Consider the following 8037-nt stretch of genomic DNA (forward strand, 5'->3'; position numbering starts at 1 on the left):
AAATTGAATAAGACACTATTTTACATTGGGAAACTACAGGTCCCAGCAAGCCCGGACTGCCATGTACAGTCTGGTACTACAAGCACCAGCATACCGAGAGTGCATCTGCTTACAGGCACTTGCAGCTCTTTACAATTGAAGAGAATTAATGGAGGAAGGTGGGGGGGTGTAAGGGCACGTTGGAGCAGAGGCAACTTATGCAGAAGGAGTCTCAGATGCACATGTGTCAATCAGGAGACAGAAAACTTACAGGTGCTTGATCACTATACCTACAGCCACACCACCCTGAACAAGCCCAATCTCGCCTGATCTTGGAAGCTAAGCAGGGCTGGGCCTGGTTAGTACTTGGATCGGAGACCACCTGGGAATACCAGATGCTGTAAGTTATGAACTCATACTGATGGCAATCAGCTTAGATGCATCCAGCTCAACATCCCCCTGTTAAATTGTCTTTTTTTGGATACAATTTCTGTCTGCATCCAACTCTATATAAAGCCCCTAAATGTCACTTTTCCTGGTTTTTTTAGAGGTGCTCAGGCTCAGTTCCGAGAACCGAACCCACCTGAACTTCGCAGATCCGAGTACCGAGCCGAGCTGGCTAAGTACCTTTGCACGCCCTCGGAACTGAAAACGATGCAAAACGTTATTGTTGCGTCTTGGATCTCGCAAGTTTTGGATTCAATAAGTACCGCCCTCCAGTGCGATCCAGCACCATTTCACAGAGAGACACAGAAGGGGTAGCACGGTTTTTGGCAGTCTCTAGTGCAGTTGGGCAGCATCATATCTAAAACAGAAAGAGGAGGGGGTGAAAGTTTTCTTTAAAGTCTCCAGTGACATTCTATTGAGTTATAGCTCACACACAAACAGGAGAGCTCCATTGCTAATTGTCATTGCTGAAATAGAAATAATAGGACTGGCAGTCTTGTTTAAAATCTGCAGTCACATTGCACTGTGTTATATAGCTCACACACAAACAGGAGAGGTCCATTGCTAATTTCCATTGCTGGAATAGAAATAATAGGGCTGGCAGTATTCTTCAAAATCTGCAGCCACATTGTACTGTGCCAAAGCTCACCCAGAAATAGGAGAGGTGGTAGTGTTCAGTGCTGAAACAGAAATTCAAATAATAAGGCTGACAGTATTTTTAAAAGTCTACCGTGACATTTTAGTGTGCCATAGCTCACTCAGAAATAGTAGAGGTGGCAGTGTTTAGTGCCGAAACAGAAATTGTAATAATAGGGCTGTCAATGTTCTTAAAAGTCTCCAGTGACATTCTATTGTGCCATAGCTCATACAGAAACAGGAGGGGTGACAGTATCCTTGTCACTCTCCAGTCTTCAGGCACATTGTTCTTGTTAATCTCCAGTCTCAGTCATGGTGATACTAATCCCTCTTCCTCATGTGCCAAAGTCTATGTTCAAGTGCATAGTGGTTTTAAGTAAGGGAAACAAAAGTGTAAATAAAAAGCTTGTACCTTTTTAAAGAAAAAAACACCTCTCTGATAAAGGTGAAAGCTTACTGTAGAAAAACATAAAATAGCCAACATGCCATTCTACCCAAAATATTAACAAGCATACCGGCATCAGCTAGCTCTCTTCTCTCAGCTAGATCTCAGCACCTGCAATCTACACTGTCATCATATTCACCCTCATCAGTGTGTACAACATCCTCAAACAATACTAATTCACCCCACTGGAATTCCCCATCACATAAGTCTGTGCAATTTGATGTAATTGCCAGTAATGGCCTTCCTCATGGAATTTGTAGTTTATTTTATGGAAGAGCTCTCACGATTTGTGGGCAATTTTTTTTAGAACAGACTAAATGTCAAAATGTTATGCTGACTCATCTGCATCACCACTGGGTGTCTTAGGAAAGCTAAGTTTTTTCCTAGTAGCAGTTGCCAGAAAAGGTGGAGACGTCGTTGTTTCATGTACCACTTGAACTATCAGCTTGCTGACCAGGAGCTCATTGCATCTCTTGAGATCTGGGTTACTTGGAAAGAGAGAGAAGACATAGCTATTAAACCTGGGATCTAGCACAGGTAACATAATGTAGTGATCTGATTTCAAGATGTTGATAACTCTTGGATCCTGGCGAAGCGAATAAAGTCCAAAATAGTTAGCAGAATTGCTTTGTTTCATTTCCTCCTTCAATTTCTATAGCTGCTTTTCAAAAAGTCTAATTAGGGGAATCACTTGACTTAAGCTAACAGTGTCTGCACTCTCTTCACCGGTGACTACTTTGAGTGGTTTCAGCACCTTGCACAACACGGAAAGAATTCTCCACTGCGCTGGACTCAAGTACATACCCCCTAAAATTCTATTCTTCTTGCAGCTGCTGCATTCTCCTACATGCTGTTGCAGAATGCCAAAAATGACCCCAAATATTTTGGGACACAGAGAGCATCTCCTGCATGTCACTGTCATTTTTTTAAAAAAGTTCTGTACCACCAAGTTGATTGTGTGAGCAAAACAGGGAATGTGATGGAATTCCCCCCGCTGTAATGCTCTAACAATATTGGTGGCGTTATCAGGAATCACATATCCTCAGGAGAGTCCAAGCAGGATAGGCCATGTTGCAATGACATCCCTTAGTTTTTCAAACAGGTTGTCAACGGTATGTCTCTTAGTGAAGCAGATGATACACAGAGTAGCCTGCCTCTGAAAAATCTGCCACTGTTTGTTAGATGCTGCTGCTGAAGGCGATTTACCAACCCAGTAGGCTGTCACAGTCATATAATCATCATCATTTATTTATAAAATATATATATTTTACAGTCTAAATTCCCTAACATACACATACACAGACTAGGGTCAATTTGTTAGCAGCCAATTACCCTACCAGTATGTTTCTGGAGTGTGGGAGGAAACCGGAGCACCCGGAGGAAACCCATGCAACCACGGGGAGAACATACAAACTCCTCACAGATAAGGCCATGGTTGGGAATTGAACTCATGACCCCAGTGCTGTAAGGCAGAAGTGCTAACCACTTTGCCAGCGTGCTGCCCACGTTTAGTTTTCCCAGTTACGCTTGTCCCCATATCTGTGGTTAAGTGTACAGTGGGTAGAATGGCATTCTGTATCCCAATTATTATCTTTTTTGTAACCTCCTGGTGCAGGTGTGGAATTGCTTGTCTAGTAAAAGGGTGTTGAGATGGAATTTGGTAACGGGGACACAGGACCTCAATTACCTGTCTTATTCCTGCTGCATTAATGGTGGATATTGGACGCAGATCTAATACTAGTATAGTCGCTATGGCGCCTGTGATCCGCTGTGCGACTGGGTGACAGCTGTCATACTTGCTTTCTCTTGCAAAGGATTGTTTAACAGTCAGTTGTTGTAAACTACTAGTAGTCTTCTTCTTGGTCTGCTTCTGGGTTGAAGATCTCCACCCCCAGCAGCAGGAGCAGCAGCAGTGGGCCTAATGCTCAAGGATTATTCTGAGGAGTCCTGGATAGGGTAGGAGTCATCTTGCATTAGCATCTGGATGCAGGACTAACTCCAATCGCTACTGAGGATAATGCTGGACTGCTTGTTGTTATTTTTTTAGCATAAGTTTCTGATTTTCCCAAGAGCTTTCCATGAACTCGCTTCAATTGGCATAACATGGATGAGCTTCCTAGATGGTTAAGGTCCCAACCTCTACTGACTGTGGCTTTGCAACGCTACAAATGGCTAGACAACTGTTTTCAGGATTTGGGTAAAAATAATTCCACACATAAGAGGTGGATTTTTTGGTCTTATGCCCAGGCATGACAATGGCCTTCTTCTTATTACTGGCAAGAACTGCTTTCACTGGTGCAGGACTTGCCACAGTATAGTTTATTAACAGCACTGTTAGCTTAGGTGCCTTAAGCCCATTGTTAGCTTGTTTTGTGGGGGCCCTAAAACACCAAGCACTTCAGCTATAACAGTTGCACTCTTTGTCGCTGGAACACTTGCTTTGTTAAACTGTACATGTCCTTTTCAATATCTTACATAAAGGTGGGTGGGAGGGCCCAAGGACAATTCCATCTTGCATCTTCCATCTGCACCACTATTCTTTTCTGCCACTGCTGTGTGGAAATGTTTCCTAGATGTGCTAGGAACTGCTGTGCGTTTGTGTTGTTGCTCTTTCGCTTAGCATCCAGCCAGCTCGCTGCAGTCTTTGTCCGAAAGTGGATGAAATCAATATTGTGACCTGTGAGGTGTTCAATATTGACTAGAAATGACTGGAAATTTGTGTTATTGAGGTTAATAATAATGTAGGAACAAAAAAAGAGCAAAATTATGTGATTTTAGCACATTTTAGCTATTTTTTCTAAAAAATACAGATCCAAAACCAATACGAAAACCAAACCAAAACACACAACTGCGGTTTTGCCAAAACCAAAACTCAAACTTAATTCAGATCCAAAACCAAAACCAAAACACGGGGGTCAGTGAACATCTCTAGTTTTTTTTATTGTTATTTCAATAATTAATGTTGCTTTTAACAATGTGTCTATCTAGTTACAGATCATTAATAACATCCCTGTGAAACTGAAAAAAGAGCCAATTATGTTTAAAAATGAACCTTTCTTTAATAATCCCTCAAGGACAGGACCAATTCCCAAAGGGTGTTACTTGCTGTACATCAGTCGGCATAAAACTGCCAATTCCACACATTGATTACAGATCAGAGGCACTCATCATTAATGTACCAGTCAATAACATTATTACAATACTGTCAAATTAGACATCTGTCTGAATTTCTTACTACCTTCTTCAATTGATTAGTCATTGCATATTTATGTGTATTTGTTTTATTTGTTGCTTTGATTAATGTGTCCTTAAAAATCCTTTAGACGATACCATGGAAAAATAATGTGAAATTCTGATTAGAACCAGCGAAAGATATTACAAAGAATTATATTCTTTCTGATTTTTTTGTTAAATGCATCATGACTCTATGAAGGTGAAATTTAGTCTTACGGAAACCTGCTTACCAAAATGCAAGTAGTTTATGGTGTGGTTATGTAGAACCATCGCTTTTCTCAGTGTCTACATTGATTGATAGTTTACAACAATTGCCGTAAATGTGTGTTATATGCTAAGTGTCTTTGTTGCATCAACTTATTAGCCTATTGCTTGTATATTCTTCTATATATGTACTATTGCATTATAAGCTTGCTTTTTGTATTTGTATATATTTTGGTAGGAATGTATTTCTTGTCCATCAGTCTACTTTTAATGTTAGTGGGCCTGATTCATTAAGGATCTTAACTTAAGAAACTTCTTGTTTATGCCTCCTGGACAAAACCATGTCACAATGCAAGGGGTGCAAATTATTTTTCTGTTTTGCACATAAGATAAATACTGACTGTTTTTTCATGTAGCACACAAATACTTGATAGCTTATTTGTACACTGAAATTTAAAGTTGATATTTGTGTGCTACATGAAAAAACAGTCAGTATTTAACGTATGTGCAAAACAGAAAACTAATTTGCACCCCTTGCATTGTGACATGGTTTTGTCCAGGAGGCTTAAATAAGACGTTTCTTAAGTTAAGATCCTTAATGAATCAGGCCCAGTGTTATCATCTATACTTTCCATTTTATGATTTGGCTGCACTTCAAAATTCTTATTTTATATAGGTCAAAATATTTGTTATTTCACTTTAATTATTGGTATAACAGTTCCAAAACATGGTGTTATGTGTTTGCAGGAAGCTGACAACCAGACAATGGCCATGGAGATCCTTCTTCTAGGTTTTCAATCTTTACGTTTTTTCCAAATCCCTGTGTTCCTGCTTTTATTTTTATTTTATGTTTTTACACTTGCAGGAAATGTTATGATTGTGGCACTAGTGCTCCAAAGCCAACAGCTCCGCAGTCCAATGTATTTCTTCCTCAGCCACCTTTCTCTAGTTGATATTTTGATCAGCACAAACGTGGCCCCAAATGCTCTTAAAGTCATATTAGAAAATGGAAGCCCCGTGTCGTTCATAGAATGCATCATTCAGTTGTATTTCTTTGGTGCCTCTGCAATTATAGAATGTTGTCTTCTCACTGTGATGTCCTATGATCGATACTTGGCCATCTGTGACCCAATGCATTATTCAACTATAATGAAATTCTGGGTTCCTCGAACTCTAGTTGCTTGGTCTTGGACGTCTGGTTTCATGTTATCTTTTATAACTTGCTGCTTGGTGCTAGAATTAAAGTTTTGTGGACCCCATGTAATTGACCATTTCTTCTGTGACCTAGCTCCTCTCCTTGAACTTTCCTGTTCAGACACCTCAGTTGTTCAAATTGAAGTGTCCATCACGGCTATTTTAATGGGCCTCTTTCAGTTTTCATTTGTTGTCGTAACATACATCTGCATATTCAAGTCCATAATCCATATCTCATCCACTTCTGGCAGAAAGAAAGTCTTCTCCACCTGCAGCAACCATCTGTCTGTTGTCTGTATTTATTACGGTACACTTGTTACTTTGTATATTTTTCCATCAAGAGGATTTACATTTAATTTGAACAAGTTTTTATCTCTGCTAAATACTATAGTTACACCATTATTTAATCCAATTATATACAGTTTGAGGAATAAGGAGATACGGGTTGCCTTTCATAAGTATATTATAATTAGATCTTTTTTAAAAGACAGCTAAATAAAATAATGCTGGACACATATTATTGTTCCTTATCTGTGGTTTTTCTCAGTCAAACCATAAATTGGCTTACTATAGATTCTTACTCACTGACTGTTACAGGATCTGTTGAGAACTCCAAATCTCTGGAACTTCTTACCTTATCTTGTAAGACTTTCCTCAGCCTTTTTCATAAAACATCCTTTTTATCTATGAGAACAATCTACTATATAAATGCCTAGTGGCGTGTGTAAAAAAAATAAAAACCAAGCTGCAGCGCCACCTGCTGGGCAGAGTTATACACTGACCTATATATTTCTTGAAGGAGAAGTGACAGTTGGGAGTGGTTGGTGGTTGCCGGAGGTGACAGTGGGGAGTTTTTAACACCTTAAGTAGCTTGATGAAGGATGTGGCGATGAAGATGAAGGATGAGGTGATGGAGAAAAATGATGAGGTGGTGACATGTGGACAAAACCACGTTAAAAAAGGGGGCTTGCGTCGGGAAGTAACGCTCTTCCCCTGAGGAGGCCTGGGCTAGACCCAAATGCATGACAAGAACCTTTTTAACACCTTAAGTAGCTTGATTTGACTAGAATGCATGAGTATCATGTACGGGTTAACTTGTCTGTTATATGTACCTATTTGCCAATTAACCCTAACACTAACTAATCCTAACGCTGCCACCAACTTTCCCACTGTCAGCTCCTTGCAATATTACATTAATAATATAATAATTAATTGATAATAATAATAATATTAGATATAATATTAAAATATTAACCTTTTATACATTATTTTTAGAAAGTAATGTAAATATTGAACTTGATATTTTTGAATCATGTTTAATAAAGAGGATTTTGATTCTGTGGCTCTGACATTTAAATCGGTAAGATCACCTGGGATAACAATTATGCATTTCCAAAACACAGGTGCCACCCAGCACTATGCCCATGTCTGAATATAATACACGGCCTTAAATGTTAACACATTTTGGTTTAGTGCAAAGTTTAAAAGTTGTAAAATAATATCAATAAGATCCTCAGAAAGCTGGTAAATGAAAAAAAAGTTGGTATAGCCTATAAACTTGGCGATCAAACCTCACAAATATAAGTTAAGACCCTGTGCTATGTCTATGTCAAAAATTGAATCCAATTTCTGTTAAAAGCCAAATTAAAAACTAGAGGGTAATTTATGGTGGCAGCAAAAGTCTCAAATTTAACGTCCACCAGTTCATGCATGAATGAGTGCCAAACAAAAACTTCACCACTTCTATCTGAAGCTTTTAATTGAACACCATTCATCTCCTGAAAATATGTCAAAAAATAAATATAACGTAACCTGAGTCGATACCTGTTCCTTGAATGTTCAGTGTTCAGTGAAATTAAATTCATAAGTTTGACAAAATAATTTTTTTTGCAGATTAA

General features: G+C 39.0%; 1 pseudogene; it reads left to right on the top strand.

Annotated features, from left to right (window-relative positions):
• The first annotated feature begins 267 nt into the window (after positions 1 to 267).
• On the top strand, positions 268 to 386 carry LOC142154514 (5S ribosomal RNA; annotated as a pseudogene).
• The last annotated feature ends 7651 nt before the right edge of the window (positions 387 to 8037 follow it).

Source organism: Mixophyes fleayi, chromosome 4, assembly GCF_038048845.1.
Source record: "Mixophyes fleayi isolate aMixFle1 chromosome 4, aMixFle1.hap1, whole genome shotgun sequence".
Classification (NCBI taxonomy): Eukaryota; Metazoa; Chordata; class Amphibia; order Anura; family Limnodynastidae; genus Mixophyes; species Mixophyes fleayi.